Source organism: Agrilus planipennis, unplaced genomic scaffold (assembly GCF_000699045.2).
Source record: "Agrilus planipennis isolate EAB-ADULT unplaced genomic scaffold, Apla_2.0 scaffold342, whole genome shotgun sequence".
In the NCBI taxonomy this organism is placed as follows: Eukaryota; Metazoa; Arthropoda; class Insecta; order Coleoptera; family Buprestidae; genus Agrilus; species Agrilus planipennis.
Window position 1 is genome coordinate 183250 of NW_020439106.1, and position 12297 is coordinate 195546.

At 33.8% G+C, this 12297-nt stretch overlaps 1 long non-coding RNA gene across 3 annotated transcripts in view; it reads right to left on the reverse strand.

Moving 5' to 3' along the window:
• The window catches only part of LOC108741882, a 13766-nt gene extending 3122 nt beyond the window's left edge, over positions 1 to 10644 (reverse strand). For 2 of the 3 annotated variants that reach the window (XR_001938569.1, XR_001938570.1), the window contains exons 1-2: positions 10271 to 10644; positions 9865 to 10187 (exon numbers count right to left, since the gene is read on the reverse strand). This is a non-coding gene — a long non-coding RNA (uncharacterized LOC108741882). Of the gene's footprint in view, positions 1 to 2137; positions 3713 to 9864; positions 10188 to 10270 lie in introns of those variants that run through there. The other variant, XR_003231717.1, reaches the window with a different exon arrangement.
• Between the last annotated feature and the right edge of the window lie 1653 nt (positions 10645 to 12297).

The window sequence follows — 12297 nt, forward strand, 5'->3', positions numbered from 1 at the left end:
GTACGTATGTACGTACGTTCGTATGTCAGCATTTTTTTCGTTTTCGATATCTCAAGAACGGATTGAGATATCGCCCTCAACCAAAATTTTTTCGAAAGATATTATCATAATGAAGATCTGAAAGAAATTTGAACGAAATCGGTCAAGCCGTTTTTTTTTTATAAAAAAAAAAACGAATTAATTACAAACAATTTAATTAAAATACGTTCTAATCTAATCACAACAATGAAGTTACGGAATCAATAATAACGAAATATCATTATTCAAGACAGGGAATAACATATTATAATAACATATTATAATAAAAATTTGTTTATAACAAAATGAATTGTTATAAACAATCGATAAACAATAAAAAATAGTATTTACCAATTGACTGATGCAAGTACTCTATCAATTCGGTTTTCTCAGACGAAATACTGTTTCTTATGGGTTTATAAAATGACGAACTCTCAAACATTGTTTGTTATTTATTATTGTGCCGCGTTTTTTTCAAACTTTAGAAACGAATGTACTTTACAATAACTGTATTATCTAATGGGAAGTTAGTCGTATTAGCACCGACCAAAATGTGCTCAGACCAATTTTTTATTTTTGATCATACTCGCACCCACGGTTTCTGGTTAGAACAGAACAGAAACGACTTCATATAAATATTTTAGAGTTACAAGCCGATTTCAATGCAACTCAGTGCTTTGCTGGTTTTTTAGAAGATTATAACATATTACTGCGTTGCTACAACACCACTGCCATATCGTCCATAAACAAAATGAGTAGCATTCAATTTTCCCACTTAAATGCTTTATGCACTTAGATGGAGAATGGTCCCTATCTCAAAAAGCTTTCGACCATTCAGTAAAAAATTTTGGTAAACTGGGGATTGACCTTGTCTGGCAATTTTGTGGCCACACTGACGCTGCAGCAGCGCCTCTCAAGAACTAGAAACCAAACTTCGCCAAGGTAACAGCAACGCCTCTATTGGCGAGTTCAAGACCTGTGAGCAAGCGGGTTTACAAGGAGTCAAGTTCCAGCCTTCGTTTTTGGCGCTACAGATGTATAATTATTTTATTCTTTTAAATCATAACTGTTCATTTCTATTGTAACTAAACAACTAATAAATTATAGTAGTGGTAAACTCTAGTGAACATTAAAACCGCTACATTTGGTGACCCTTTTGTTTTCAAGATATTAAAAAAAGCTTCATTGAACCACGCAGTTCGTGATGTCTCTAGTACACACGCCAACCAATGCAGCTGATTACACTGATAGTTTTGACCAATTGAGGAGTTTCTGACATACCAATGATCAACTCGATACGAATTGATCGAATATACAAAATAATTTAAGTGGCAAGCACAGTATTGAAACACAGCAATATCAATTACAAAATCCGCCTTTAAGCAATGCGGGTTCTTCCAAAAATGGCGACTGTAGAGAACAAGGTCAAGTTTATGGAGGAAAACTGCCCCCGATAGGAACCTATATTGTTACCTATGCTATATTGTAGAGGGTACTAATTGTAGTTGATAGAGTAGATACTAGCTCTATATCTCAGTTAATTGAGGGGCTATTTGAGAAAGGTCTCCGGAGACGACTTTTTTTCAAAGTGGTATATCTTTGTTAATTTTAAAGCTAGGAAAATCAAACCAATTTCAGTGTTTATGGTACACTTTACAGTTTATTTTATAGCAATTAACTATTAGCCAAGCCTAAAAAATAGTATCAAAAAACGCAGATAAGTTGTTTTTTAATTGATTTTTATCAGATCTAATTGAATTACCACTTTGAAAAAGATATATGATAATTGTCTACACCTTGCCTAACAGCATGCCAAGTTTAATTAAATTCCAAAAGGTGCAACATATCGAAAAAAAATTAAAGTAAGTGGACCACCTTACGACCACTATGTTGACGCTTTTAAATTGTATTATATTTCAAGCATTTTCGGAAAAGTATCGTTTCGACAGCTTATAAAAAGTATATTAACGGTTGGTGCCATCAACTAGACTATTGCAATATTTTGTCGATCTACTTTTATAGTGACTAGCTTATCAGTGTACACGCGCGTGCATGTTCCTACATGATCACAGTGCATAGTCGTGGTACCCACTTGCTGTTATTATTTATGCAGTTTTACGAATAATTTAGTGGCGTATTGTTCATTTTTAAAAATATACATATAATAATCAGTGAATAAAACAGTGACGAAGATTTGTATCGACAATGTCTGGGAAATGTAGTAATTGTGGTTTTATATTGCAGAAGACTGGAAAATGAAAGAAAACGTTGCAAACCGAAGATGAAGTGTGTAAATACAACGTTTCTCAAATGAAACGACTTAAAGTTGGAGATGTTCTGTGTCATAAATGTCGATTAATTCCGTATTCTAAATCATCGGCTACTGATGACACATGTGCAGGACCTTCTCATATTGATATAGAAACAGAACGACGTGATATTTTAGAGTTTAAATCAGCGGACGAGGAAGAGTGTTATAATGATGATGATGATGATGATGATGATGAAGACTTTCGTGTACGTCACAGTTTTAATGAAGACTTTATAACACTGCAGTTGAAGAGGGTAATTTCAACTCATAAATACTGTATTTTTTGTAACTCTACATCTAATATTAAAACGATACCAATAGAGGCTCGATATCAAGCCTTTATTAATCGAAGGATTTTCATTCCGAATGGAGACCGTTGTTGCTCTCAACATTTAATAAAAAACAAGTTTTTCGAAGATGAACTGTCACGCTTGCGCGTTTACTCCAATTACAGTGATTTATCTGCAAAAGAAGTCTCAATATTTTTAGATTTACTTTCAGCAAAGGTTGAAGTTACTCTGTTTAACCAAGTAGGTGATTTTACTATGCCCGAAGAAAAACTAAAAGTGTATACTGGATTAAGTTGGGAAAACATCATGGAACTGTCGAATCTTCTAACATCATTAAAGTCTTCTCCTTCGCGCAACGTTATTCAGGCATTAGTGATTTTTTTAATGAAATTACGATTAGGTATTTCAAATAAAATAATATCTTCAATATTACATTTGAAACGAGAGCAACAAGTTTCAGATTATTGCAAACAAATAATACGAAGTTTCGAAAAAGATATTTTACCATTCCATTTTGGTATCAAGACAAAAGCTAATTCAAAATCATACGACTAGTATATCGAAGGCTTTATTCAACACTAGTGATGATCAGTTGTTAATTATTTGTGATGGCACATATATTTTTCATGAAAAGCACAAATAACGAATACCAACGCAAATCTTACTCAGGACAAAAGAAATCGCATTTATGTAAGCCATTTACAATTTGCGCTACTGATGGATACATAATAGATTTGGCAGGCCCCTATTATGGAACACAAAATGATGCTACAATAATGAAAATCTTATTGGATGATCCTCTTGGTTTGCAAACTCTTTTGCATCAAAACGATTTCATAATTGCAGAGCGTGGATTTAGAGACGTTGAGTCATACGTTACCGAGAAAGGCTACAAACTACTTATGCCAGCACTAAAAGGAAAACGGCATCAACTTACAACTGCTGAAGCTAATGAGTCTAGGAAAGTGACAAAAGTAAGATGGGTTGTTGAGGCGGTCCACGGCGCAATTTCGCAAAAGTTCCGGCTCCTAGATAATGTTTTAGACAACAAAATGTTACGAACGTAAGGTCCCTTTGCCGTATTACTGGATACCTACAAAATACATATGGTAAAAGACATATTTCCGACATTGACTTACATGATAAAATCATTAAATCCATGAATGATGCACAAACCATGACAAATACACTTGCCGACGAGGTGCTGATTCACAATTGGGATCGACGAACACAACCTTTTAATCGACTTTTGGCTTCAGAAGTTTCTGATTTTCCTGAACTTTCTGAAGAAGAGTTAAAAATACTTTTCACTGGTACCTATCAGCTTTCACAAGCCATTTCTTATTTAGTTGAACTCATGGGAAAAGACAATAATTTTCATGTGCTGTACGTCAAAAATGCACCTAACATTCTAAAAGTACAAGTAAAATCGCGATACGTTAATAGTAAGACCTACAGATGTTACATTGACTACAACCCCAATGGAAACAGCCACGAAGATATTCAGCGTTATTGCTGTAACTGTGCAAATGGAAATCGAACAGTTGGGTGTTGCTCTCACGTGGCGGCAATTACATATTATTTATCAAATGCAAGATATAAATCTCATATAGTTCGCCCAGCAGAAATATTATCCAGTCTTTTTTCTATAAATAGCGATCACGTTGTAATTAATGAAAATAGTGATGATGACTAATAAAAGTTATTTTTTAATTATCAGAGCAGATCATTAGCTTAGCATGTTGTTAAGCAAGGTGTACCAAGTGCGTACCACGACTATGCACTGTGATCATGTACGAACATGCACGCGCGTGTACACTGATAGAGAGATCGACAAAATATTGCAATAGTCTAGTTGATGTCACCAACCGTTAATATATACTTTCTATAAGCTGTCGAAACGATACTTTTCCGAAAATGATTGAAATATAATATAATTTAAAAGCGTCAACATAGTGGTCGTAAGGTGGTCCACTTACTTTAATTTTTTTTTCGATATGTTGCACCTTTTGGAATTTAATGAAACTTGGCATGCTATTAGGCAAGGTGTAGATAATTATCATATATTTTTTTCAAAGTGGTAATTCAATTAGATCTGATAAAAATCAATTAAAAAACAACTTATCTGCGTTTTTTGATACTATTTTTTAGGCTTGGCTAATAGTTAATTGCTATAAAATAAACTGTAAAGTGTACCATAAACACTGAAATTGGTTTGATTTTCCTAGCTTTAAAATTAACAAAGATATACCACTTTGAAAAAAAGTCGTCTCCGGAGACCTTTCTCAAATAGCCCCTCAATTAACTGAGATATAGAGCTAGTATCTACTCTATCAACTACAATTAGTACCCTCTACAATATAGCATAGGTAACAATATAGGTTCCTATCGGGGGCAGTTTTCCTCCATAAACTTGACCTTGTTCTCTACAGTCGCCATTTTTGGAAGAACCCGCATTGCTTAAAGGCGGATTTTGTAATTGATATTGCTGTGTTTCAATACTGTGCTTGCCACTTAAATTATTTTGTATATTCGATCAATTCGTATCGAGTTGATCATTGGTATGTCAGAAACTCCTCAATTGGTCAAAACTATCAGTGTAATCAGCTGCATTGGTTGGCGTGTGTACTAGAGACATCACGAACTGCGTGGTTCAATGAAGCTTTTTTTAATATCTTGAAAACAAAAGGGTCACCAAATGTAGCGGTTTTAATGTTCACTAGAGTTTACCACTACTATAATTTATTAGTTGTTTAGTTACAATAGAAATGAACAGTTATGATTTAAAAGAATAAAATAATTATACATCTGTAGCGCCAAAAACGAAGGCTGGAACTTGACTCCTTGTAAACCCGCTTGCTCACAGGTCTTGAACTCGCCAATAGAGGCGTTGCTGTTACCTTGGCGAAGTTTGGTTTCTAGTTCTTGAGAGGCGCTGCTGCAGCGTCAGTGTGGCCACAAAATTGCCAGACAAGGTCAATCCCCAGTTTACCAAAATTTTTTACTGAATGGTCGAAAGCTTTTTGAGATAGGGACCATTCTCCATCTAAGTGCATAAAGCATTTAAGTGGGAAAATTGAATGCTACTCATTTTGTTTATGGACGATATGGCAGTGGTGTTGTAGCAACGCAGTAATATGTTATAATCTTCTAAAAAACCAGCAAAGCACTGAGTTGCATTGAAATCGGCTTGTAACTCTAAAATATTTATATGAAGTCGTTTCTGTTCTGTTCTAACCAGAAACCGTGGGTGCGAGTATGATCAAAAATAAAAAATTGGTCTGAGCACATTTTGGTCGGTGCTAATACGACTAACTTCCCATTAGATAATACAGTTATTGTAAAGTACATTCGTTTCTAAAGTTTGAAAAAAACGCGGCACAATAATAAATAACAAACAATGTTTGAGAGTTCGTCATTTTATAAACCCATAAGAAACAGTATTTCGTCTGAGAAAACCGAATTGATAGAGTACTTGCATCAGTCAATTGGTAAATACTATTTTTTATTGTTTATCGATTGTTTATAACAATTCATTTTGTTATAAACAAATTTTTATTATAATATGTTATTATAATATGTTATTCCCTGTCTTGAATAATGATATTTCGTTATTATTGATTCCGTAACTTCATTGTTGTGATTAGATTAGAACGTATTTTAATTAAATTGTTTGTAATTAATTCGTTTTTTTTTTTATAAAAAAAAAACGGCTTGACCGATTTCGTTCAAATTTCTTTCAGATCTTCATTATGATAATATCTTTCGAAAAAATTTTGGTTGAGGGCGATATCTCAATCCGTTCTTGAGATATCGAAAACGAAAAAAATGCTGACATACGAACGTACGTACATACGTACGTACGTACNAATACTGCTATATCATCTGCAAATCTAAGCATACTAATCTTTTGCCCTTGCACGTCTATCCCTACAGTTGTACTGTCTTTAATGATGTTGATGGCGTCTTCGTTGTATAGATTAAAAAGTAGCGGTGACAGTGTGCATCCCTGCCTGACTCCCTTCCTAATATTTACTTCTCTACGTTGCATCCCCAGCTCTTACAGGTGAAAAATTTTAGCAGACATTAATCCCACAATTTCCCTAATTCATCAACAGCGACGACTTGCTTGTTTACCTCCTGCAACATTTGGATAACCTCCACAGTGATTTCAATGATCAATTCTAGCACATTTTAAAACTGGAGATACCGAACCGGGGATACATTTTCAAATTTCAACACTGCAGAATGATCCCACTTGGAAGAAGAACTTATAGAACTGACAACGAATAAATATCAAATTCAAAAATGTCTACAAAAAATTTCGACTACAAAAACCACTACCGCATTTTTACCTAAGATTGTCGTGTATTGTTCAAGTTTTAATAGTATTCCCATCATTGTGTTTGTGTGAACGTGGATTTAGTGTTGCGGCAATGCTGCTGATTAAAAAAAGAAAGGTGACTGAAGGATGTTTCTCAGTAAATTCGAGCCTGATAATAACAAACCCGTTAAAAGTCAATGTATTCATCCTTCACATTAGATTAGTCTTGTTTTTTATTAATGTCTTTGTTTTAATTTGACTAAATGAATTTTTAAATACTATTGATGGAACTGCCTTTTATTGCTATTAAAAAAAGAAAGGTGACTGAAGGATGTTTCTCAGTAAGTTCGAGCCTGATAATAACAAACCCGTTAAAAGTCAATGCATTCCTCCTTCACNCTTCGTTTAACAAAGGCTTGATATCGAGTCTCTATTGGTATCGTTTTAATATTAGATGTAGAGTTACAAAAAATACAGTATTTATGACTTGAAATTACCTTCTTCAACTGCATTGTTATAATCATCTTCATCATCATTATAACACTCTTCCTCGTCCGCTGATTTAAACTGTAAAATATCACGTCGTTCTGTTTCTATATCAATATGAGGAGGTCCTGCACATGTATCATCAGTAGCCGATGATTTAGAATACGAAATTAATCGACATTTATGACACAGAACATCTCCAACTTTAAGTCGTTTCATTTGAAAAACGTTGTATTTACACACTTCATCTTCGGTTTGCAATGTTTTCTTTCGTTTTCCAGTCTTCCGCAATATAAAACTACAATTACTACATTTCCCAGGCATTGTCGATATAAATCTTCGTCACTGTTTTATTCACTGATTATTATATGTATATTTTTAAAAATGAACAATACGCCACTAAATTATTCGTAAAACTGCATAAATAATTACAGCAAGTGTCTACCACAACTATGCACTGTGATCATGTACGAACATGCACGCGCGTGTACACTGATAAGCTAGTCACTATAAAAGTAGATCGACAAAATATTGCAATAGTCTAGTTGATGGCACCAACCGCTAATATATACTTTTTATAAGCTGTCGAAACGATACTTTTCCGAAAATGATTGAAATATAATTTAAAAGCGTCAACATAGTGGTCGTAAGGTGGTCCACTTACTTTAATTTTTTTTCGATATGTTGCACCTTTTGGAATTTAATGAAACTTGGCATGCTGTTAGGCAAGGTGTAGATAATTATCATATATTTTTTTCAAAGTGGTTATTCAATTAGATCTGATAAAAATCAATTAAAAAAAAGTTATTAATTTTTAGGCTTGGCTCATAGTAAATTGCTATAAAATAAACTGGAAAGTGTACCATAAACACTGATATTGTTTGATTTTCCTAGCTTTAAAATTAACAAAGATATACCACTTTGAGAAAAAATCGTCTCCGGAGACTTTTTCTCAAATAGCCCCTCAATTAATTTTTAGGCTTGGCTCATAGTAAATTGCTACAAAATAAACTGGAAAGTGTACCGTAAACACTGAAATTGGTTTGATTTTCCTAGCTTTAAAATTAACAAAGATATACCACTTTGAAAAAAAGTCGTCTTCGGAGACTTTTTCTCAAATAGCCCCTCAATTAACTGAGATATAGAGCTAGTATCTACTCTATCAACTACTATTACTACCCTCTACAATATAGCATAGGTAACAATATAGGTTCCTATCGGGGCAATAATCTTTAGACGCCCATAGGGATTACAATTAATCAAATAACTAGTCTGTTCATCGCTGATAGTATGCCGTAGTATTTAAAATACACCTCGACATGTATTAATAACACAAAAGAAAAAATTAACATTATGTAAAGTTTAATACGTAAATTAACATTCTCTAGATAGCTAATAGTAACTTTATTAATTGTAAGGTAAATTTCCAAACCACCATTGAGGTATTGCCAAGGTGTGTTACCTTTCTTTAATGGGTGGTTCGCCAATAGTCTTATCCTCCCATTAAAAGAAATCAAGCAGATTTAGATCCGCACAAACTACACGCCTGTCAAGGTATAGGACCCGTACATCCAATTCCAACGTTTAGAAAACTGTTCCTCTAGAAATGCACTAGTCAATGCAAATTACTGTTCTGCACTGACGTATGTCACTGAAATACTGATCTACTGCTAATAACTTCAACCGATTATATACACACAAGCCTACAACGCGTAAAAAAGTACTCTAGGCTAGCTATAATATAAACAACGTCAGTCACACTTCACACTTAATATAACCTAACAAACAACAAACAATCCATGAGTACAAAGATATGAATCGTACTAATTACCAGGTGATTGGATGCAGTGTTGTATAGCTATATATCCTATCAGGGCCAAACTGGCCCTTGTCATATAGAAGGAATAAGATTAAATTTATGCAAATCTAAGATTATGGAATAGTAAGACACAAACACGCGGAACAGCAGAAAGGAGACAGATCTACTACCTACCTACCTACCTACCTACCTACCTACCTACCTACCAACCAAGACAAATTTTATTAATATTTCGTCGATCAAAAATACCACGTTTTGTTGCAATAAAGTTTCTGACAGAAGAGGTTAGTTAACATATATATTCTAAAAATACATTTCCATGTTTCGTATGTCTGAGTATCATCATTGTGCAGCACTGTTGAGTACCAGATGCTCATGGACAATTAGTTACTCAAACTGACCCCCTAATTAATACCCTTTTAATAATTGTGTTCTATTATCCAATTTACTATCACCACTGACTACTGCTTTAGCTTTTGCAACTTTATCTTGGAGTCAACAAATAGTGTTTCGTTCTTACTATAGCTTGTTAAATTGCTTAAGATCATCAAATTTGTCAAAATATAGTGCTAGAGTAAAAACTATCCTAACTTTAGTGTGTAGGACTTATACTTACAACCATATCATGATCAGGATTGACTTTTCTATTACAAACAGGAAGCTTCGCACCAGGTACATTATATACTCAATCTATGATACCAATATCAATGGCAACATATATCTCTTGATTGATACAGTAGTATTCGGTATTAACAGCTTTAGCTTCCTCAATTTCAAACAATATCATTTTATGTACATTTTGTAATTGACCAACTGCACTAATGATAAACCAGATTGTTTTTATGCCTGGACTGCATAAAATGTATGTATTTTGCGACCTACTCTTCTGTGTCTTTACATCCGAAATGATGTTTCTTGTAAATATTAATGACTTCTCAACTGAAACACAAAAATTACATTTCACTGTTAAATATTGCAATGTACTGTTTCCTTATCCAAGTCCAACTTCAATGAGCACGTACCTAATGTAAATTTTTTCAGATCTTCAAAAATTAAAAAACGTTCTTCAAAATCGTCTACAGATTAGAATAGATTTTCGTCCATTATACCTCGCCTCTTATTTTATATGATTATCGATGCAAAAGATAAACCACCTTATAAAACTCAGGAAAAACTTTTCTGTTTACATTACATTCTTCTGCTCAAAAGAAGCATTTTCGTTTACTTTGTTAATTAACTTTTTATTTCCTTCTTACTGGTTACATTTAACTAAACATTGTAAAAGGGAGACACTACCGTCGATTTTCTAATAAATTAATAAATAAATGTAGAAGAAATTTAAAAATCCGTACCTTATATAAATAAATAAGCAAGTACAAATAACCTTAAAACTCAACGTGAATACACGCATAGAATACACGTGAACGACAATTCATAGATAATAGACAAATCATAGATTAAACATTTATAGGTAGCGTGAATTTGTTTGAAAACACCCTTTTCAAAGGCACTATATTACACGTAATTTTACAATCATTTACAATTGAACAAAGGTAAAACTTCGGAATCGCGNGAACATGATAAAAGTTATAAAATATGGGTTCCGGTCAATCAATCATGACCGTCAGTGTGGCCAAAATATGTCAAAAGGTCAAAAGCTCTTTTAGGCCGGCCATGTATTGGAGGTTGAAGAGATAATAAGTAAAGAAAATGAGACTGATAACTGGAAAAATTGTCGCACAAACTAAAATATCCAATGTTTAGTAGCAATCACAACGACTGAGAAGGAGGTGCATAGCAGCGTTGTGCAACGAATTATTAGTAAGTTCCTTACACTCGAAAACGTGAAACCAACTTAAATTCTACGCATATTGAAAGCATACTCCGGAAATGAAACGCTTTCATAGTCACGTTTGATGCAAAGAACTTAACGAAAGGCGTAACCGTGTCAAAAATATAAATCATCATCGTCAGTGAAGATTTTTTGCGCAAAACCATTACACACCAACATCAAAATGAGCAAGCATAACGGTGCAATTATGAGTTAAACCAATTGAATCTGAAAACACGTTTGTCTGCAGGCACAGTTCATGGTTTTCTGGAACTGGAGAGGGGTTGCTGTTGGTCGATTTTATGCACGAGCGAAGAACCACTAACGCAGCCTAATACTGTAACCTTCTCGGTCAGCTAAAATTTGCTTATCACCGAAGAACATGTTACTCTCGCATAATAGCAGGTCAATAAAGGCCTTTTCCCATTTGAATATTTCCAATCTTTTTTATTTTACCTTTCATCCATTGCAAAAATTAATGCTCTGTAAATGGGAAAACTCAAATAAAATTCTTTGCAAATAAAATAAGCTCTTGTTGGACACTGTCGGATAGCTCCCAGATCAACAAATTATTTATAAAGAATTTCTAATAAACAATTGCAACTGTGCAAATACGGTTATACATACAACGTCCACCTCAGGGGATACTGTTGTGCCGTACATGAGCTACCTTTTCGGCGCATTTTTAGACGTTTTAGATTGATTGCTTACTAATTATAAACGAATTTAAATTACCACTATTTTATCGGTTTTACGTAATTTGAAAACTATAAATCTAACTGTTAACCACTACAGGTCATTTTGTAGGTTTTTTAAATACCTACATCTTCTTCCACAGACACTTTTTAGTAAATACCACAGGAAAAAACTACAATCAAAAAGCTACTTTTCCTTGCCGTAATTGTGCCACCATAAATTTTTCAAATAAACTCAGCTGTCCAAAACAATTTATTACTTATTAATACAGACTATTCAAGGCTTCCAAATCAGTTGACAAACTGACTTCTGGATTTTTTTGTGTCAAAACACTTCTGTTACTGGCTTACAGGAAAACCAGACGAAGTTGCAATCCAAAGCCGGCCCTGAACGTGAATTAACAACGTATAGAAAAATTGCGATAACGACTAAGCAATTACATCGATGAATAGTGACGGTTGTTGAACGAATAATAAAGTAAATTTCAATAGCTTGCTACTACGCTACTCATATAATAATCTT